Source organism: Cupressus sempervirens, chromosome 4, assembly GCF_028749045.1.
Source record: "Cupressus sempervirens isolate cs-2001-9-10 chromosome 4, ASM2874904v1, whole genome shotgun sequence".
NCBI classification, from domain to species: Eukaryota; Viridiplantae; Streptophyta; class Pinopsida; order Cupressales; family Cupressaceae; genus Cupressus; species Cupressus sempervirens.
In genome coordinates, this window is record NC_143121.1 from 17,584,111 (window position 1) to 17,607,781 (window position 23,671).

Below are 23,671 nucleotides of genomic sequence, written 5' to 3' on the forward strand. Positions count from 1 at the left end.
CTCTATCTTCCTCAATTCTGGTGCAATCCTTGGGCTACTTCCATATACAATTTGGAATGGTGATTTTCTAGTACTCCTATTTATAGAGTTATTGTAAGAAAACTCTTCTTGTGGTAGAATCAAATCCCATCCCTTGGGTTTATCCCCAACTAAAAATCTTAGCAAATTGCCTAGACTTTTGTTTACCACTTCTGTTTGGCCGTCAGTCTGTGGGTGATGCGTGGAATTGAATTTCAAGTCTGTTCTCAACTTCTTCCACAATGTCCTCCAGAAATACCCAACAAATTTAGTATCTCTGTTAGAAACTATACTCCTTGGAAGACCATGTAGTCTTACCATCTCTCTGAAAAAAAAGTCTGCAATATGGAAAGCATCATGAGTCTTGTGGCATGCAATGAAATGTGCCATTTTGAAGAACCTGTCAACCACCACAAAGATTGAGTCATTACCCCTTTGTGTCCTTGGCAATCCAAGAACAAAATCCATACTTATGTCCTCCCATGGCCTTGATGGAATAGGCAATGGCTGATATAGCCCAGTATTGTGACTAAATCCCTTGGCAACTTGACAAACCTGGCAACTTTGTACAAACTTCTTCACATCTTGTGAAATCTAAGGCCAAAAATAATGTTCTCTAAGAATGGCAATGGTCTTATCTTGACCAAAATGTCCTGCCATCCCTCTGCTGTGTTTCTCCTTAATCAAATTTTCTCTCATGGAACTCCTTGCAATGCACAATTGACTACCCTTGAACAACATGCTATCCTGAATCAAATAGTCTAGCCACTTGGTTCTATCTATAGCAACAGGCTCTTTACAAGCTTTCCATGCTTTAGCAAAATCAGGATCCTTAGGGTACAAATTCTTGAGTTCATCAAACCCAACTACTTCAAACTACATTACTATAAGCAACAACTTTCTCCTACTTAGTGCATCTACAACCCTGTTAGATTTTCCACTTCTATGCTTCAACTCAAATGTATAAATCTGCAAGAACTCTACCCACTTCATATGCCTCTGATTCAATTTACCTTGGCTATTTAGGTACTGTAATTCCTGATGATTAGTATACAAAAAAAATTCCTTTGGAAAAAAATAATGCCTCCATTTCTTTAAGGCCTGAACTATTGAATAGAACTCTTGATCATAAACAGAATACTTCTTCTTTGCATCATTCAATTTTTCACTAAAATATGAAATAGGCTTACCTTCTTGGCTTAATATCGCCCCAATAGCACTGGCACTAGCATCACAATCCACCTAGAATAGCTTTCTAAAATCTAGAAGTGCCAACACAGGTTGTTCTGTCACCTTCTTCTTCAGCAATTCAAAACTTCTCGCAACTACTGTAGTCCATTTGAACTCTTTTCTATCCCCTCTTATTGTGTCCGTTAGGGGTGCACATATGCCACTAAAATTCTTAATAAACTTCCTATAAAAACTAACTAGACCATGAAATGATCTTACCTCAATAGCAGACCTTGGAGTAGGCCATTCCAAGATGGCTTTTACCTTCTTTGGATCCATTTTGAGACCTTCAAGTGATATAACAAACCTCAAATAGACTAACTCCCTTTTTGCAAAGATACACTTCTTCAAATTAATTAACAGTTTCTCTTCCCTTAACTTTTCAAGGAAACTACAAATATGCAATAAATGTTCTTCCAAAGTCTTGCTAAAAATTAAAATATCATCCAAATAGACAATAACAAATTTTCCCAAGAACTTCTTAAGTACCTCATTCATAAGCTGCATGAAGGTGCTTGGGGTGTTTGTCAATCCAAACGGCATGACTAACAACTCATAAAGACCCTCCTTGGTCTTGAAGGCTATTTCCCACTCATCTCCTTCTCATATCTGTATCTGATGATAGCCACTCTTGAGATCTATCTTTTTGAAATACTGAGCTCCACTCAAGCAGTCCATAAGATCATCCATCCGTGGCAAAGGAAACTGGTACTTTATGGTTATCCTATTTATAGATCAAGAATCTATGCACATCCTCCACTCTCCATCCTTCTTTGGTGCGAGTACTGCTGGTACTGCACATGGACTTAGGCTTTCCCAAATCAAGCCCTTCCTCAATAGCTCTTGAACTTGTCTATTTAGCTCCTCTATTTCAGTAGGAATCATCTTGTGAGCAGCCTTGTTAGGCAAACTTGCTCCTAATATCGGATCTATCTGGTGACTGATTTTTCTTACTGGTGGCAATCCTTCTAGAAAATTATCAGAGATAATATATCTAAATTCACCTAGTAAATCTAAAACTTCAAGTGGTATTTCACTACTACCTTCTTTATCTTTCCTAGGAATCAAAACATAGCACATACGCTGATGTTTCATTCCATCTAAAAACTTCCTTCCATCAACAAGACAAATCCTAGCACTACTACATACCTTATAACCTTCCTTTTTCATGGGCTTCAGTTTGTGGTGAACTCCATCCTTTGTTAGAGAATATGTGTTTTCATGACCATCATATATTGCATGTCTATCAAACTACCATGGTCTACCCAACAATATATGGCAAACATCCATTGGAATAACATCATAGAGAACTTCATCATGGTAACTCCCAATTTTGAATTTTACTAAACATTGTTCACTTACCAGGACCTTATGATCATCTTTTACCCAAGCAATCCAATAGGGTTGGGGATGTTTCTCCCTCTTGAGCTTCAGCTTAGGGACCATCTCCTCTAACACCAAGTTATCAGTGCTACCACCATCAATGATCACGTCGCAACATTTATCCTCACACTTGCATCTGGTAAGGAACAAACTCCTCCTTTGTCCTAGTTCAATCTCACCACTTAGTAGGACCCTTTCATTCACCAAGGTCTCTCCTCTTTTTGCATCCTCTGAATGTGATGATTGTGCATCTTCATCCACATGAGCAACCCTAGCTTGGCCCTCAACTCTCCTATCTGTCCTTCCTTGTCATTGAGGGCATTCAAAGGCATGATGACCTTCTTCATTGCAATGGAAATAGGTACCACAAAAGCCTCCTCTTCCTTTTCCATGTCCTCTATCTCTTCCTCTCTAATTTCCAAAGTCTTGATCATGGGAGCGGTTGAAACCCTCATTCCTCTGGTTCCTGCTAGTACCCACATCTTCATTTTTCTTTTCGGTTTCATTTCGACCTCTAGATGACCTACCGCTTCCCCTTCCTCCTTGACCACACCCTCTTTGCGTCCCTTCAAACCTCTTATTCAACTTCTCTTCAACTCATAGAGCAAACTAGTATGCCTCTTCAACACTGGTCATTCTTACCAGACTTAATTCCTCTTGGATGCTAGGTCACAACCACTAATATAATGAGCAACCTTCTCCTTATTTGCTTCTGCATGCCCTGCTCTAATCAAAAGTTGATAAAGCTCCTCTATATATTCTTGGACTGATCTTCTTTCTTGCTTTAGCCCATGCATCTTCTTAATAAAATCAAGCTCGTAGTCCACAGGAATGAACTGCTTCTTCAATTTTTCCACCATGCAATTCCACCTTGTGATCTTCTCCTTTCCTCTTCTGTTTCTTTCCAATTGAACCACTTGTCACTAGATTTTGGCATGGCCTTTCAATTTGGCCTTTGCAAACTTAACCCTATCTGGGTCCCTAATATCCTCATACTCAAAGTACTCTTCCAGTTCATTGATCCAGTCGATCAACTCATCTGGTTTTAGATTTCCTAAAAATACACCCACGTCGATTGTAGGTCTTTTCCCAAATTTAGAAATGGCCTTAAAAAGCCTTTCCTTTACCTAATTCATAACTTCCCCATAAAATTCCCCTTTTGGTCCAATTTCTTCTTCTTCATTGTCATCCTCACTGTCATCACCTGTGACAACATTTGTTCCTCTACGGAGCTCCTCCTACAATGCTTGTACCTGCCTTTGGAAGGCTCTAACCTTCTTAGGATTAGCAGCTCTAGACCTTCCACCATGCTCTCTTCATGGAGGCATTTTTTTAACTCAAACTCACCACCACACAGTCTTAGTGAAAACTGCCTCATAGTCGGCACTTTGTCTACACACTCAGGAAAACCAGCTCTGATACCACTTGATGGAGATAAAACCCAAACACAGAATGGACACAACAGGAAAAGGGAAATTTTATTAACTATGAAAATAAGTTAGTACATTCAGTACAGAGAAAATAGACTTCATAACATGCCCTATAGGCTTACAATAACATAAATTTGGAGATAATTTATCCTTTTAGTACCTCCTCTCAAGCTCCACTCCAAACTACCTTTTACAATGCCACAAATGTCCTTCAATAGACCCCAGAGGGTTAAGAACTAGGAATATATTCTAGAAAGTGCTAGTAGGCATCCACCAACCAAATAGAAGGCTCTAGAAGCTGTGCTAGAAGTTGACACAAATCTAGAAGAATCAAGAAATGGTAACCGAACTTTCAGGAGGCATATCTTTTGAATCATAGCTCCGATTGATGAACTGTTTACATTTCTGGAAAGCTCTCAAAGCGCTCTATAGCCCTACAGACCAGCTTCACTCATCCCCCATTTTTTGGCCCTTTTCAAGGTCATTTAATGCCCCTAACCTAACTTTGAAGCATTCTTAGGAGGTCTCCAAAACCCAAAAAAAAGCAATAACTTTCGAACCATGGGGCCTTTTGACCTATTTTTTTTTTGGAATGCTCTAAATTACAATTACATTCATCTGGACAATTTACACCTCCTAGTTCACCAAAATGATGGCTCAATTATATACTCCTATTTTTTTGGTATTTACACGTATCCCAAGGTGTTCAAATACTCTATCCTAAAACACTGATAATGGAATTGTGAGAGTTGGAACCTTTATTTGACCCAAATGGGTATCTAGAAATGAAAACACATGAAACATAAACTAAGTCTAAGTACATTTTTTTTTGGGTAACACAGGATTGCCCTTATACCTCTGGATGCTCCTGCATCAGTTGAGGAGTTTCACTTGATGATTTTCTTGGATGCAATTTTTGTTGGAATATTCAAATATGAAAAGAGTACTTATGAGAGGGGGGGGGGGGGGGGGGGTGAATCATAAGTATCACACTTTAGCCAATAAAACTTTTAACTTAAAGTAAATTGCATGCATGTAAATACATCAAATAAACATGTGACAAAACTCATGCATCAATAACTCACAACACTAGAATTTGGTAACCCAGAAACCCTCCATGAACAAGAAGGTAAAACTGGGGTGGGGATGATACCCACAAAATTTACTATAGCAATATTGTTCAACCACTTCTGATGGTTTGCCCTGTTAAAGGCTTTACACTGTATTAATAGTGACCTGGTTAGAGGATTTAAAAACACTTAACATGAAGTGTCACCTTGTTAAAGGATTTTAATCACCTAATCAACAGGATCTTACAAAATAGCTATAAAGCTAACCTATCACCATAGGATTTTCATTCTAATACAATTGCTAGAGAGTATTAGATACAATAAACCTGATAGATTACAATCCGTGATTGCTGAATGCAGGCTCCTTTTTCGCCTTCTCTTGATCTTGATCCTTTGTGATCTGATAACCCTTACTTTTGAAAATAGATTTCCTTATGCACCCTTGTATGTCCTTTCATATATTTACAATGAAATTTTTTCTTCCTTATAAAGACTGCAAAGACTTAGAGTTTGATTTGGATGTACAATCCATATTGAATCTCAATTTCCCACTCAATACTTCTTTTTTACTGATTGGTTGCATGCCTTTATCATTTTTTTTATTGGTTGCATGTGAATTGCATGAGAAAAATAAAAGTTTTGATTTTATCATTAAATCCCTCAAAGTTTACCTTTTGTCGGCTGCAAAAACTCTTTGCATTATAGTTTATGCAATTTCAAACTTTTATACTGATCTACTGAGTTGCTCAACTCCTAAAGTATTGCTGATACTTGACACATGTTGTTTCCTAGATAGCTCGGCACCTAAACAAAACTGTATCACTTGGCACCTATTACTCTAAGCACTTGTTGCTCTCGGCACTTGTTAACACTCGGCATCTGTTAACACTTGGCACCTGTTAACACTCGACACCTATTAACACTCGACACTTGTTAACACTTGGCACTTGTTAACACTCAACACTTGTTAACACTCGGCACCTATTACAATTAGCACTTTATCTTACTTGGCACTTACTCTTGATCTTGGTTAAGTGCATTGACACTCAGTTGTCAAATTTATTTTTTAAGCTTAACAATTTTTGTTTCTCAAACTATGGGACCATTTAATTTTCCTATGGTGGACCATGTTCATATATTTGAAAATTGATTACAACTCATGGTTCTCCATCCAAGCCATCATGAACTAACAAGCCAATAGTTACAATTAGTTTTTCTAGTACCAAATCATCAGTTGGACTAGTTGACTCTATTTCTACAATTGGTTGATCTTCTTCTCTTTCTTCTAGTGCATCTATTATTTATAACACATATCGGTCCACACCATTATTTTTATCTATCAATTAATTTTATTGGAAAATATTTGTCATCCATTTGTTGAAAAGTGAGTCATCTAGCCAATTAAAATTCAATATTTATTGCTACTTCTTCAAAACATCCTCTTCTAATTTCTTAGTTTCATCAAACTCCTCATTGAAGTAACTAAAGAATATCCACACTTAGAAAACTCCTTGAGTTGTATTGGAAAACCATATGTGGCCCTTTGCATTGATGACATTATTCAATTTGATGCACATTGATTCATCTAGCTCCTTGGTCCATTCTTCTTTATCTTTCAATTTATCTACGACCTTGACTACATGAGGAAAAATATCAAAACTTTCACTAAGATATTTTAAATAATAACTAATAATCCTCCTCTACAATGAAACTCTCTTATTATCAAAATTAGAGAGGCCATAGTCATGTCAAAATTTTTCTCTATTTGTTCACAAAAAAAACTAATCATTGAACAACATAAAATCATGACATCACTATCATTTTTATTCAACTTTCTCATAATTGGCTTCAAGGTGTTCTCATTACCTTTTAACTCATTCCATATATCCATTAGCATTGACAACTTATGATAGAAAATAGGCCATTCTACCTTGTCTACTAGATAGATAATGAATTCTCTTAGTTTATTTTCATACTGGACACCCATGTCCACATGTAATGACCAAATTTCATCTGTTTCATGTTCAAGATCTTCAACTATCCATTCTTGGACTTCCTATGGTGTAGTTGATATTTTTATAAGAGGAGTAGTATTAAAAGGTGCAATTGGAGGATAAGGAGGATAAGTGATCCTTGGCTAACTAGATTAATCTCCTACTTTCCTTTTCTCCATTTTTTTTTCCTTTTGAGTAATTTTACTTTCCAACTGGTGTATTCTATTCCCTCTTTCTTCATAGGCTTCTAGCACCCTTTTGAATGTAGAATTTAGCTCTAGGAACTTTATTTTGTCCTTAGCGGTAATTGCCACTCCAAAATATGTCATTTCTTTGGTCATCCTAGCAACTTTATCACTATCCACCTTATCTACCCTATAAACCATGAGACTACATGTATGTTTAGCATCTAAGACCTCCTGTATCCTGGTCTTGTATCTTTTTTGAATAGACCGTATTACTAGAGCTTGATGGTCATTACTATATTTTAGCCCCTAATGAGCTTGTAGGACATCTTCTTCAATTTTGAGATGGTTGTTTTTTGATTTCCTCATAGTGTCAAAAATCACATCATTTCAAATATCCCATTCAAAAAATATCAAGACTATTGGATCATTTAGCAACTATCTTCCCCCCCTTGAGAGGTTATATGTGAAAACTAAATTTCAATTTCAGAGTCCTATTTTCTTGGTTGCTCTATTTTAATCACTTTGTATTTGGCCTCAAAATTGTCAATATTTCTTCTCCGTAGGAATTGAGAAAATTCCCTTGATTTAACTAAACTTTCATCATTTAAGAATTTCCTAGATGTTTCTTTTACTACAAGGTCAATTTATTTTCCTTGAAAGTCTCCCATAGTGAGTGATAATGAATGTATTGAGGGCTCTTCTAGGACTCTTTCCTATATATCTATTGTGGTGATCATAGTGCCATTTTCCCCACCCATTTGCTTCAATTTTTCCCTTAAGGACACTTTATCCTCTATATGAAGGGGAGTTTGAGAGGGGGAATATTTTGTAGCCGTAGAAGAGGATCCTTTCTTGAGTTTTTTTTTCTTGCTAGTAGGAACAATAGGTAGGCTTTTAGAAAGCTACCACTTATAGACATGTATGAAGTGTAGACTATTAGCTACCATATACCCAAGCCTCATTTATAGTGTGTATTGGCCTAGTGATATGATTACCCTATTGGCCAATCTACTTTCTACTTTGGCTACTTCATCTGGATATGCCTAGGCTAAGATTTCCCTCTTCTCATTTAAGGTTTGCATAAAACCTGCAAAGTTTCTCATAAGTAAATCTATTTTATCACCCCTTAATTCCTTATTAGCATGGGGATTTTACTTTGGCTCAAAAGAATTGATAAACTTAGGAACCCTACTATATACTTTCCATTTTTCTTTTTTGAAATATTTTTCTTGAAAAAAAAATTCATTCCTAATTATATTCTTTGGAAAGTATACAAAATCTTCATGGGATCTAACCTTAGTCCTTTCTTTGAACATATTATAAAAAACATCAAGATCTATAAAATGGGAATGAGACTATGCCATTTGATGTTTATCCAAAAAAATTGTAAGGTAATTCCATGCCCCTTTAGTGATTACAAAGCTTTGAAAAATAGAAAAATCAAGTAAGATTGTACCTTTTGATTGGCCTACAAGCTCTCCTTCTTCAATTCCTCCTATCTGTCATAGGATTTCTATAATTCCAACTTTCAAGGGTACCTAGTAGGGTAAAACATGTGGTTTCCCTTGGAAACCATATACTCTAAAAACTTTTGAGACTACATATGGGATAATGTCCCCCTAGTTGTGACTTAGTTTCAAACCCTTTGCAAAATCTTTGGGCCTAATCAATTCTAACAATGGTTGAGGTACTCTAGGACTATTTCTAGCAAATAAAATCCTCATCTTAGAGGAAATATATCTATAAAATCTTACAAGGATGGAATTTATGACCTCCATGTCATATCACCACTCCATAATTGGACTAGTAACCTTTCTCCATCCCTCTTAGTCTCAAACTTCATCTCTTTAGAAAAAGTAGAGTGACCTTTATACAGACAAATGTACATGAACATGGAATACCAACAGAAAAGGTTTTTCTACTTTGGCCTTATTTATAACTACCAACACATTATGGATTTCCTCTACTAAGTAAGTGGTAAAATAAAACAATCAAACCTATGCCATACTATAATGTTTATACCATTATGAAAACAATGGAGCCTTGGATATGATCTTGTTCATCCATTCCGTATATCTTATAGAGAGAAAAATACAGTGCTTGTTCTCTAGGATTAAGGTATTTTTCAAAAAATAGATTTGGAGTATTTGGTTTCACTAGGGGTAAATTTCATATCTTGACAAAATGCTATTGCAATGGTTTGTTCCTTAAATACACCTTTTGAACCTCATATCTAGTTTGTAGGTGTCTAAAATTGATTGGTTGTGCAATGCATGATTAGGGTTTAAAAGAAAAATTTCCCTAATCAAATTAGGTGTAACCTTGAATAAATTTTCCCTAGCATGATTCTTGACTAACCTAGATATAGGATCATATATTTTTGAAATCAAGGTCAAGAGATCATCACCAAAATAATACTCAAGGAATCACCAACTTGTCAATATCAAAATTCTAGACATTACTCAAAGGGGTATCTAGATTTCTTTCTAAGAACCACTTTCTAAACAACTCCAAACCCTTAGAAGATGTCTTTGAATCCCTTAACTAGTTGGATTTGTTGTATAGCACCTCACCAGTTTGTAACTTAAGGTTTTTGTTACCAATTCCATACATTTTTCTTTTTCATTTGTAGACTGAGGTAATTGTTTGAAAAAGTCATTGTGCACATTCCTTTGTTGATAATTTTCCTTCCTAGAAAAATCGTGTAGTGGAGTCATCGTTAATGTCTATGAAAATAGTCTTAGAAATAAAATACCTAGGTGATCAAAGGATATATGTACCCACTTGCAAAATACTTGTAATTCAAGGATTTAACCCTTCATGACTCAAAGAAAAAAACCTTTTTCTAGATTCTTGCTTGGCTCTAACACTTTTATCTTTTAGTATTTGATAGTTTATCAAAATTCATGTTTTATGCAACATTCCCTTCATAGAAACTAGCATTGATAAGAATTAAACCTTTCAATAGTCATGTTTCTAGACATGTTCTTTTTGAAAGCTAGCTATAGATTTTCCATGATTGGATAGTTCTATTTCAAATTTTAACATCTGGACCTTTCTTTTAGGAAATATGCTATGAGTCATTCAATCACTTTCTCCCTTTACTTAAAAAGAATGAAAATTTATCATGCAATGAAGGGACAGTTGTAGATCTACCTATGATCAATGGTATCTCATTTTGTCACTAGTTTTTATCCAACTCAACAATTTTGATCAATTAAAACTTTTCACTATGATGACTAACCTTGTGACTTTTCATTTTTTGTCCCAAGGATGAATTAGGTTCCACCATGCCCACATGTTGAAAGGTCACATTCTTGCATTTTTAACCTGAGAGAAACTTTATTTTGGGAGAATGCATTGGCCTTTCACTAGTACAAAAATAACAATATATTACTAAATGAACTACCAAAAATTGTAGATATGTGACTATTTTTTATCATGTGACCAATGGTAGTTTATTGCCAGACATTTATCTCCCAACCAAATTTATGACTAAACTATTTTAACCATTGATTAGGTCATTGATTTGATCATTTATTGTTATTACTTGGTAGTTTATATGGTAGTTTATTTAGTAATTGTGGTAGTTTATTTGATAGCATATTTGGTATATTTTGGGTAGTATATTTGGTAGTTTATTTAATCATTAATTTAGTCATATTAGGGCACAATGGAGTTAAACCACCATCCTCCTACTTATAAAGCAAGTGCTCTTCCATTGAGCTAGTACCCTTTAAAGAATAATGCAAAAAATTATGAAATTTGTCTTCCCAACATTAGATCTACCATGATCATGGTCACTGTAACATGATATAGTCTTCTCAAAGTACACAAATTTTTGTTATTATAAAAAATAATAATCTAAATCTTTATCAATAACAGTTCAACATTTTTAAATTCTTTTCTTCAAGTATTTTAAAATTATATTTCATGTTAATTACACTTCTCTGAATTATTGTAGTGATAAACTCTTATAAAATATAATTTGGACCACTTTGGCCACACAGAAGTATTATTTCTTGTGCTCACTTCTTAGAAAAAGATACAAATGATATACAATTTATGTCAAGAAAATAGACCTTGGCATTAAATAAAAACATCAAACCCCATTAAAAAATCACATCAAACCAACTATTTTTTCTTTTCATAATCTCTGCAGTAATTGAAAAACAAGATCATATGTGTACAGTTCATTCATTTTTACACAATACTTATCATTGTCTAATTTAGTCAAGGTTTGATTTTTAGGGTCTTTTAGAGAAATCCTTCACCACTATATTCTTTCTTCTCTCTTCATTAAAAGAATTTATTTACTAATCATGTTGCATTCACTTCTATGATTAATTATTTTTTCACTACACTTAAAGACTATATTTTTATTGATTTGTGACCTTTATCTAATTTGATTACAGTTTACTTTTCTATATTAATTTGTAACACACTGTCATAGAGATCAAAGATTAGACAGTTAAAAGTATAGTATTTGAAAATGCCTAAAATTAAAATATAGATCATACATAGTTAATTATAGTATTTTATTTAAGCAATGGATAGATGGGATAATGAATTTTGGATTTTCAAATTAATGGAGAATTTATTTAAGGATAGTAAACATGGGTGTGTACCATAGTGATGTTAGTTTCTAAAAATGATGTCTCTTAACAGTCAAAAATTAGTGCCAAGAGAGCATGACGATGTTCTATAATATATTTCAGAATAGAAAAAATATTTCTAAGATGAAAAATTATATTTCAAAGATATAATATTCCACTAGACAAGGAATATACTAGATATATACAATGTACAATATCAATGTGGAAATAATGAAATATTTGATGAAAAAGGAAAAGGTGAAATGTGCAACATAAAAATATACCTGTATTGTAACTCCCAGCTTATTCTCCCCTGGCTTTGGAAGCAGCCACTCTAGGGACAAAGAAATGAAATTCTCATATCCATACAGATCTGAAACCTCACAAAGATATTTATATTAGCACAATATTCAATAAATGATTTCACAAATCTTATAAAAATAAGTTAAATAACTCTTGCATGAACATTTTTCTATTCAAATCTTAATTCAAAAGTTCATTACTGGTTTTATTGCATAAACAATCTAGTATGAACTTGTGAAATTACTTAATATTAAAAATGTAGATTGACAGGTAAAAATAGGAGAATATTGCTCACAACTGTCTTTATAAAATATTCTCACATGATAAGTAGAAACAAAAATCATGATTGAACCAGATTCAAATGAACTATGCTACAAAAAAAAAAAAAAAAGATAGATAGATATCACCATAGAATATATCAATAAGAAATTAGGTTGTTCTTACCTTGTTAATTCCATATTTATGTGAATATTTCACTTCTTTTCAATTTGTGCAATTATCTTTAGTAGTTCCAAGAGATTAAAATTTAGTTCATAGTTAATTGCAATGTATATTGCTAATGAAGAGAAAACATTCACAACCCCAAAGTACTGCTTGGGTGCTTCTATTGCTATTAGCAATACAACTTATTACAGACTGATAGCATCATTGTGATAGCCACCTATATCCACAAATTTCAAACTATAATCCACCTATATTCCTTAGTCTTCATAAATGAAATAATCAATTAGCTTCTCCTTACTTCTCATACTTTAATGTATTCATCAACATAATCAATCTATGATTCAAATTCCAAATATTTAACAACCTTGTATTTGTGAACCTGCTGTCCTGTTTCTATGGATATCACAGATTCACTTAAGCAACCACCCAATAGACTCCTACCTTGCTACTATATTCTCATTTCAAACACTCTAGGCTTCATCTATACAAACCCAACACACAATACCCAAACTTTATTAACTTTTAGAAATGAAGACTTTGAGTGCATGTGAGAGGTTGAGGGATCCTCCTTGTTTCCACATCGGAAAAAAATAAAATAATGGAATCAAATTGAGGGCCGACAGAAGTTTCCCACACTGTGAAGGCTATAGCAGCAAGCTTCAGTCCACACAAGGTTTCCATGTATACGAATTCTACCATATCCCTACACTATCTAATTCAGCTTACAAACTCATAAACTCAATTATAGTATCCCTTCACTAATCTTTTTTCTCCTATAATTAAATAGTTCTGGGTCCAGCTATGGTCTGCAATGCCTGCCTTGCTCATCACTAATTCCAACCATCTGTGCAAAGTAGGTTTGTTGAAATGGTAGCCATAGCTATTTCCATATTCAATACTTGTTCTCTTTCGACTAATAAAAAGAATGCCCATCTGATTCAAGCCTTTTAAGGTAAGGGCACCCAATTGTTCAAGTAAAAGGTTTCTTTCCTTTCCTTTGAACCCAGCTAATGGCCTGATTAAGAGAAATTACAATAGAAGAAGACATGGTGGGTTTAAAGTGTCTTGTTCAAGTGAAGCATACACTGGAAGAGTGGGCACAATATATTGGAAGGGAAAAGCTTCATTGGCCTCATTTGGGTTTAAGCACAAAAAATTTCCCAAAGACATCAGGATGGACTTTTCTCAGTCTTTACCTACAATGCTACCTATGATTGTCATAGGAACAACAACTGCAACCCTTATCAATCCTACCACCTTTACTTTGGTTACCAAAGAGTATTATGCCCTAGCTCTTGGGGGGATAATGCTCTCCATTGGCATCTAGCTTTCTGTCAAGGATTTTGCACTAGCATTTCAAAGGTTGAATATCTTGTATACAGGCCTTTGCCCTTGACAATTGGATATCTAGCACAATATGTAGTGAAACCTGTATTGGGCTTTTTGATAGGAAGAGCTTTTAGAACACCACCAACATTTGCTTCTGTTAGGAACCTGTGTGTTCCTTCTGTTTATTTTGTTAGAGTAGTGTTGTTGGACGCATATGCTTTGTAAGTCGTCCCGTGAGTATATTTTATTATCCCACATGCATAGGTAGTATTACTTTTCTAGATCGTACTCAGTATATAAGAATAGGTTGAGGCCCTTGATGGGCACGGACGAATTTATTGTATTGAGCTTGCTCAAAGGAGGTTACCCCCTTGAAGTGGCCTGCGATCAGTAGATTCATTCTGAGTTCTGCTATCACTTTGTATTCTGTTATTTCGAGCATTCTCACGATATTGCTATAAGGAGGTTCTTCACATCTGGTATCAGAGCACTCTCTTGGGCTTGCTGGGTGGAAATTACATCAAATTTTTTTCTGTCGTGGCCTTCAGGTTCCTCTCACTTCTAATATCTCTTGTTATTGCAATAACTCTTTTCAGTTGTTCTGTCTGTGAGTGAATTTTTCTAAGTCGACTGTTCAAAAAAAAAAAAAAAAAAAAAGAGTAAAAATTTTTCTGTTTTTTAGTCGCAGCTTCCTTGTTTGCTTTCTGTTTCTGCTCATACTTCCGCAGAACGTCTGCAATATTATTTCGCATACTTCCTTCCTTGGCGACCCAACCCCAAATTTTACATATCAAAGCCCTAAATCCCTCATTTATCTAATTTTAGGGTTTGCCCTATCTTTTTCACCTCTCATCCAATCGCCACCAAACTGAGCCACAAGATTCAATTCCTCATTTTGCTCCCTTATCCCTCTTGGACTGTTCGCCTCATTTCGCCTCCCTACCCTTGAAACCCTCATTTTTCTTTTTCCCTTGTCCCTAGATAGTCTCCCACCACCCATCGAACACCCATTTCCTATATGAGTTTTACCCAAATCCAAGTTTGCCGTAACTAAAAAAGTTTTTGTTTCTCATCTTCTACCCATTCCAAAAAAAAAAAAAAAAAAAAAAAAAAAAAAAAAAAAAAAAAAACCTTGCTTTATGGTTGTTACGCGTACAGGAGCAAAAATCATGGAAGAGGAAATTGCATCCCTCAAAACCAAACTTCAAGATCTGGATGACAAAATTCTGGGTCTTAACTTTCAGCAGTCAGCCATGAGCCGAAACCATTCAGGAGATACTGGGTCCTCTTCTGGCAATTTCCGTGGACCAAAGCTTGATTTTCCACGCTTCGATGGTTCTGATCCGACTGGATGGATCTATAGGGCAGAGCAGTATTTCAGCTTGCATAATACTTTGGATAACCACAAAGTCCCCCTTGCATCTTTTCATTTGGAACATGAAGCTCTTCAATGGTTCTGTTGGTACATCAAGGCTAATGTAGACCCAACGTGGAGAGAATTGTGCACCCTCATTTTGGAGCGCTTTGGCCCTAGTTCCTTTGATGATTTCACAGGAGCACTCACTAAACTGCGTCAAACAGGCACTGTAAGAGAATACCAGACAGAGTTTGAAAAATTAGCTAATCACACAGAGGGCTTGTCTGATGAATTCTTCCGTAGTTGTTTTGTCAGTGGTCTGAAGGATGCACTTCGCTTAGAAGTCAAAATGTTTCGACCTACTACAATGATGGAAGCCCTTGGGTTGGCTAAGTTAGCGGAAGACAAGATTAGTGCTCTACAACGCTCCAGATCTAATTTTGTTCCATTCAGAAATACAGGTTCTCACAACCCTCCAATCATACCAGCTCCCAGAACTACTCCGATCAAGCACTTGTCTGAAACAGAGATGCGAGTCAGGCGAGACAAAGGGCTTTGTTATAATTGTGATGAGAAATGGTCTCAGGGCCATAGATGTGTTCAGCAAAAGCTCTATCTCTTGGATGTGGATTCTCCACCGGAACTGGAAGAATATGTAGATGCTCAGGAAACAGTGGATGATGAGGTTGAGCCTCACCAGCCTGAACCTCCTTCACCAGAAGCTCCACCAGAGATATCTGTCCATGCTTTGGCAGGAGTCACTACTCCACAAACCATGCGGGTCCAGGGTTTCTTCAAGAAGATCCCTCTTACTATACTCATTGATTCTGGTAGCACTCATAACTTCATTGATCCACGAATAGCCAAACAGGCTGATTGCTTTATCCATCCCTGCTCTAGCTTTGAAGTCATGATTGCTAATGGGGGCACTTTACCTTGTAAAGGGAAATGTCGCAATGTGCGTCTCTCTATTGGAGATTATAACATGCGCTCTGACATGTTTGCCTTACCCTTAGGTGGCTGTGATGTGGTTTTGGGTGCCCAATGGTTACGCACTCTTGGCCCCATTCTCTGGGATTTTGCTGAACTTTGGATGCAGTTTTCAGCCGAGGGGCACCAACACACTTTGAAAGGCTTACAACCAGGGTCTCTCAGCATCATCAGTTCACACCGTATGGAAAAACTTCTTAAGAAGAATTCACATGGTGTCATCGCTCAGCTCCATTCCATTCAGATGCAGCCATCAGCAGTCTCTAGCACTCCTGCCGATCTCCAACACATTTTGGACAAGTATTCTGGTGTATTTGCTGAACCTGTGGGATTACCTCCTTCTCGTCCAGAGGACCACCGTATTCAGCTCCTTCCTGGCAGTGTTCCGCCCAACATCAGGCCCTACCGCTACCCATTTCATCAGAAGACCAAAATCGAGATACTTGTCCGTGACTTACTGAAGCAAGGTATTATTCGCCCTAGTACCAGTTCCTTTTCTTCTCCAGTTCTGCTTGTTCGCAAAAAAGATGGGTCATGGCGACTCTGCATTGATTTCCGAGCACTTAATCATCTCACTATAAAGGACAAGTTTCCCATTCCCGTTGTTGATGAACTTCTTGATGAACTTCATGGGGCTCATTTTTTCTCCAAGTTAGATCTTCGTTCTGGGTATCATCAAATTCGGGTTCATGAGGAGGATATACCTAAAACTGCCTTCCGCACACATGATGGTCACTATGAATTTTTAGTCATGCCCTTTGGCCTCACGAATGCTCCTTCAACATTTCAGGCAGTGATGAATAACATATTTCGACCATACCTCCGGAAATTCATTCTGGTCTTCTTTGATGATATCCTCATATATAGCAAAACTTGGGCTGAGCATCTCCATCATCTGGAGCTTGTCTTGCAACTTCTCTCTGATCATCAACTCTGTGCAAAACTATCTAAATGTGTGTTTGGCCAGGAGGAAGTGGAGTATCTCGGGCATATTGTCGCACACCATGGAGTGCGGGTGGATCCTACAAAAATAGATGCCATGAAAACTTGGCCGCATCCTAAAACTCTCAAGAGCCTTCGGGGTTTTTTGGGGTTGACTGGCTACTACCGCAAGTTTGTCAAAGATTACGGGAAAATTGCAGCACCATTGACAGCTCTGTTAAAAAAGGATGCCTTCTCCTGGACCCCTGTTGCTGAGACTGCATTTGAACAACTGAAACAGGCTATGTGCAGTACACCTGTTCTCGCGATGCCAGATTTTTCCAAACCCTTCACTATTGAGAGTGATGCTTGCGGCAATGGATTGGGTGCTGTTCTCCTGCAAGATGACCATCCTATTGCATTCACTAGCAAAGCCCTCTTTGGTAAGAATCTAGCCCTCTCTACTTATGAAAAAGAAATGATGGCTATTTTGCATGCTGTACAGAAGTGGCGGCCATACCTCTTAGGGAGTCATTTTTGCATCAGAACCGATCACCAAAGTCTGAAATACTTCCTGGAACAACGGGTATCCTCTCCTACACAACAGAAATGGGTCAGCAAACTCATGGGGTATGATTATGAGATCACCTACAAGAAGGGTAAGGAGAATATTGTGGCAGATGCTCTTTCTCGCACATTTGATAATCAAGCTTCCCTTTTCGCTATTTCTATGCCCATTCCCAATTGGTTAGCGTCTGTTCAGCAGGGCTATGACAGTGACTCTTCTTTATCTCAAATCATTCACCAGTTAGCCAATAATCCTTCTGCTATACCACATTACTCTTGGGATGGTGCTTCTCTTCGATACAAGGGTCGGCTAGTGCTTCCTCAGAACCCAGCTCTACATCAGGCTATTTTTTATGAACTCCATGCTTCTCCTTCAGCAGGGCACTCAGGCTTCCTCAAAACTTATGAGCGAGCAAGGAGAAACTTCTTTTGGAAAGGGATGAAACAGACGATTCAACAGATGGTGGCTGAATGTGATACTTGCCAACGCCACAAGGGTGAAACGACCCTCCTTCCTGGCTTGCTCGAACCATTGCCCATCCCTACACGGATTTGGAATGATATTTCTATGGATTTCATTGAAGGGCTTCCTAAATCCAGTGGCAAGACAGTGATCTTGGTTGTGGTTGATCGTCTCTCGAAATATAGTCATTTTTGTGCCCTCAGCCACCCCTATACTGCCTCCTCTGTTGCACAAATCTTCATGGACCAGATATTTTGTCTTCATGGACTCCCTTCTTCCATTGTCTCTGATCGTGATGCAACTTTTACCAGTCATTTTTGGACTGAACTGTTTCAGAAAACTGGCACCAAACTGAAGATGAGTTCGGGCTATCACCCACAAACTGATGGTCAAACTGAAATTGTCAATAAATGCTTGGAAACTTATCTTCGTTGCTTCACTTCCGAACAGCAACATCAGTGGGCCAAGTGGCTCCCTTTAGCTGAATGGTGGTACAATACCTCTTACCACACTGCCTCTAAAATGACTCCATATGAAGCAGTCTATGGTCAGGCACCTCCAGTGCTCCTTCCCTACACTCCCAACAGCTCACCAGTCCAGGCAGTTGACATAGTTCTCCGCAGCAGGGATCAGATTCTTCGTACCTTACAGGATAATCTTCACATGGCCCGTAATCGGATGAAACAGCAAGCAGATCAACACCGTTCTGAGCGCTCATTTCAAGTTGGGGATATGGTTTTTCTTCGTCTACAGCCATACAAACAATCCTCCCTAAAGCTGAAAGGGCGTCATAAGCTGGCCCCAAAATTTTATGGGCCTTATAAGGTTCTGCAGAAGATTGGTTCAGTTGCTTATAAACTGGAACTTCCTCCTTCTTCCCGCATTCATCCAGTCTTTCATGTTTCTTGTCTAAAGAAAGTTCTGGGTACCACTGTCAGAGCACAAACTACTCTCCCTGAAATGGATACGGAAGGATCCATTATCCTGGAGCCGGTGGCAATCATTGACCAGCGCACTCGCCAGCTTCGCTCTCGCTCCATCTCTGAGGTCTTGATTCAGTGGCATGGCATGCAACCAGAGGATGCTACCTGGGAACCCCTTCTTCAGATTCAACAACAATTTCCACACCTTAAGCTTTGAGGACAAAGCTTTTTTCTAAGGGAGAGGGGATGTTAGGAACCTGTGTGTTCCTTCTGTTTATTTTGTTAGAGTAGTGTTGTTGGACGCATATGCTTTGTAAGTCGTCCCATGAGTATATTTTATTATCCCACATGCATAGGTAGTATTACTTTTCTAGATCGTACTCAGTATATAAGAATAGGTTGAGGCCCTTGATGGGCACGGACGAATTTATTGTATTGAGCTTGCTCAAAGGAGGTTACCCCCTCGAAGTGGCCTGCGATCAGTAGATTCATTCTGAGTTCTGCTATCACTTTGTATTCTGTTATTTCGAGCATTCTCACGATATTGCTATAAGGAGGTTCTTCACAGCTTCTGGTTTCATTCTCACTGCTTGTGTTGCTGGTGCCCAATTATCAAGCTATGCTAGCTTTTTAAGCAAGGGAGATGTGGCACTAAGTATTGTTTTAACTAGTTTTTCAACAATAACATCAGTAATTGTCACTCCATTATTGACTAGTCTACTGATCAGTTTTGTGGTTCCAGTGGATGCTATAGCAATGTCCAAGTCAATACTATAGGTTGTGTTGGTTCCTGTGTCAATGGGTCTAGTTCTCAATACTTATGCCAAGCCATTAGTAAATCTAATTCATCCATTCATGCCACTAGTAGCCATTTTTTGCACATCACTATGCATCGAAAGTCCACATGCATTAAATCAAAGTCAAATAATATCTATGGAAGGAGTGCAGCTACTGGTACTAGTATTGGCATTCCATGTCTCAACATTTATGATTGGCTACTGGATATCCAAATTTCCTCATTTAAGGTAGGAAGATAATGTTTTTAGAACCATATCTCTTTGTACTAGAATTTAGAGCTCTACCCCTGCTGGTCTCTTAGCCACACAATTCCTTGGTGGAAGTCAAGCAGTTCCAGTAGCTTGTTCTATGGTGGTTATGGCTGTGATGGGTTTGAGTCTTGCATGAATTTTAGGCAAAGGATTCAAACTCTAATATATACCTTGCATTGCAATCGGGCAAGCGGGCAAGAATCTTAATATACAAAAGAGAAACCATTTCTCCCAAAGAGACAAAAAACAAACAAACAAACATTTAGAAATGGAATCTTAATTTATAACACCACTTCCTTGATTCCATATAGACCCAAACACAATTTCCCTAATGATATTCTTGCATATTGGATTTCCAACCACATATCCGAAAATGAGTAAAATCCAATGGTTAGGTTTTGAGATATCGCCCCTACACCTAACTATGATTTCCTGAGCTAAGAGTTTAACAGTCAGAAGATTTAAGTGGTTCTTAGTTTATATTAATGAAATTGGATATTATAAGAGCTAAAACATAATATATAATAACCTACCATGCCATATGAGTGTCTCTTTGAATCAACCAGTACAATAACTGAAATCAAATGCCAAAACAGACCGAAAACAATTAGACATATAACAATGTTTGGTCAATGTTTTTCTAAGACAAAAAAACAACATAATTTGTTTAGAATTTTTTATTATAAAATATAGATTTTATGCTAAAAATATATAGAGTACAAGAATAGATATACAATGCCATTTGAACCAAATGCTTTGATTTGGTGCACCTTGCTTAGTGCTTGTAGGGTCCATGAAAATATGCAACTTGGAAAGAAGGCAGCCAGATATCTTATTGAGTTGGAAACATGAGATTATGCAACATATGTATTGCTATCAAATATCTAAACTACTACTGGAAGATGGGATAGTGTAAGAAAGGTTAGAAGAATAATGGAGTATAGACAGGTGAAAAATGGAACCACATTGTAGTTGCACTGAAATCAAGAATAGAGTCCATAAATTTGTTATTGAAGATAGATCACACAAGAAAATAGATGAGATATATATAAAATCATTGGACCTAACTATGCAGATCTAACCAAAAGGATATGTGTCTAACAAAAAAATTGTGCTCCATGATGTAGAAGATGAACAGAGGGGGCATTTTCTTTGTTATCACAGTGAGAGGTCAAGCATAGCCTTTGGGCTTCAAATGTAGGATGATAGGGGAAATGGAATTATAACAAGTAACTCAGAAAACTCACATCATACTTCATTTGAGCAATACAGAGAAGACTATATATCCACAATATTAAATTTAGAACAAAGACAATTCTTATAGTGACTCCATAAAAATAGATACATAGGGAAGTTCCAATGGAACCAGGTTACAGATAGGCTGAGAAGATTGAAAATCCTAGATTAAGAAGAGGGGGCATTAGACATCAAGGATCATGTACCACTTTTTCAATCAACACACAAAATGAAATGACATTTGACGCCACACCTGGCAGGGGTAGAGAGAATGATTTGGTCCAATGAAGATATAAAACAATCAGTATGAGAAACTAAACTCTATGATACTATGACTGAACTGAAGAAGCCATCAGGATTCACCTAAGAGTAATAAGCGACAAATACAATTAAAAAACACGAGAATCCTACTATACAGAGCATAAATACTAGACTCTACCATGCTTATTAGATTATTGAACTAATGTGAAAGACATAAATTATTTAAAGAAAAAACATTGTGGGGCAATTCATTTGCAAGACTTTCATCAGACATGTGAAATCTAGAGAATCTCCAGCTTATTTTGAATGATGATGTATTTTTGACATGTAAATAAGGATATCAAACCATCATGTTTTGTATCTACCTCATGGGAAATGCACAAAGATGAATCAATAGGAATTTTTAAGAATATGGATATTAAGAGCATATAAAAGGATATACAGATGGTCAATTTTGCTATCATTGTTTGTGCTTGTAGATGATCTGACCATAGGACCTATATCATGTGGATCATTAAATATCCAGGATGATCGCAAGTATTCAAGATCATATCTCCATGCATATTGTTTTCTCAGTCTAAGGCAAAGTAGGAGTGTGATCACTTAGCTCCTAGATAATCTTCAGTTTAACTCTGTATCATTTAGTAATATTGTGTCTTGAAAATGCTTTCTCTCCTATGGTTGCAGATTATATTATTTTAATGAATCGCTAAATAGAGATATTTGTGGTTATCTATTCTGGATTCAATTATGTTGATGGTGTGCAATTCTTTTCATAGCACATTTTCCATTATTGTGGTAATTAAACCAGCAAACCCCAATAAGTGGATTTGGAGAAGTTCAAAAAATTAGTAGGGCTCTAGAGATGTATGCAAGAGAAGGGGATTTTTAGAATTTCCATTGCACTTTCTTCTTTTCAAGGCTCAGTGACTTGTTTGGGATTTTGTTCTTCATCCCCGTGGGGGCAATACCTGACAGTGTAGATCTTGGTAAGCGAGAACGGGGAATTGAAAGTATTGTTCTTGAAGGATCATGGAACATTGCCTGAACGGTGGTCGACGCACAGAGGTCAATGCAGTGAGTATGATATCTATGGGGTGAATGGACTGTGTACTGGTGTGAATGATGCATGTAGTTGTATTGAGGGTTTCACGGCCAAGAATGATTCTCAGAGGTGGTGGTCAAATGGGTGTCCTCGGTGAAGACCCTTGCAATGCTCTGCCACAATGGGAACTACTACCAATGGATTACAGGAAGTGGAGAAACAATACTTGCCTAAAACAAAAACCATCATTTACAACAAGGAGCTAACATAGGAGGGCTATCGGAGCGTGTGTTTGAAGAATTGCTCCTACACCACCTTTATGTTCTGTGAATCTGGTCTACCAGTCTGTAGACTCTGGTTTAGGGATTTGTTAGGAATGAATGTTTCATCTAACAGTGAATCTGTGTTTGTTAGGCTAGCTGCTTTTGAGTTACCATAGTCGACATCAAAGGGAAGCAAGAAAGCCCCTCTGCTTGCTATTTTTCTTCCTTCTCTCGTAGCCCTTTTAGGGCTCCTCTTGGCTGCATTTATTCTGTGGAAACATTGAAGACTATAGAAGAAAAGGATGGAAGGGGGCATGCTGATCATGGTCAAAGTGTTCTCAAGAATTTTTATATGTTTTTTGCTATAAAATATTTCATGTTTCATTTAGAAAGTCTTATTATGCTTTGAAATTGGTGCAAGTTTATAGAATATGTGTTTGGGAAGTAGCAGATTATACAAAGTGACCCTTAGATCTGCATACCCTATTCCAAAGCTCCCATTTTGGTGCATATTGGGAAGATGTTGGTAAAGGATGTACAATTTGGCTTTACATCTTCCAATTTTTTTTCTTAAATGTATCCAAATCCTTGTCAAGAAACCTGTTTCTACAT

The 23,671-nt window shown here is 37.0% G+C and overlaps 1 pseudogene; it reads left to right on the forward strand.

Moving 5' to 3' along the window:
- The first annotated feature begins 13,829 nt into the window (after window positions 1-13,829).
- On the forward strand, window positions 13,830-20,390 carry LOC149559698 (putative sodium/metabolite cotransporter BASS3, chloroplastic; annotated as a pseudogene).
- Window positions 20,391-23,671: the final 3,281 nt, after the last annotated feature.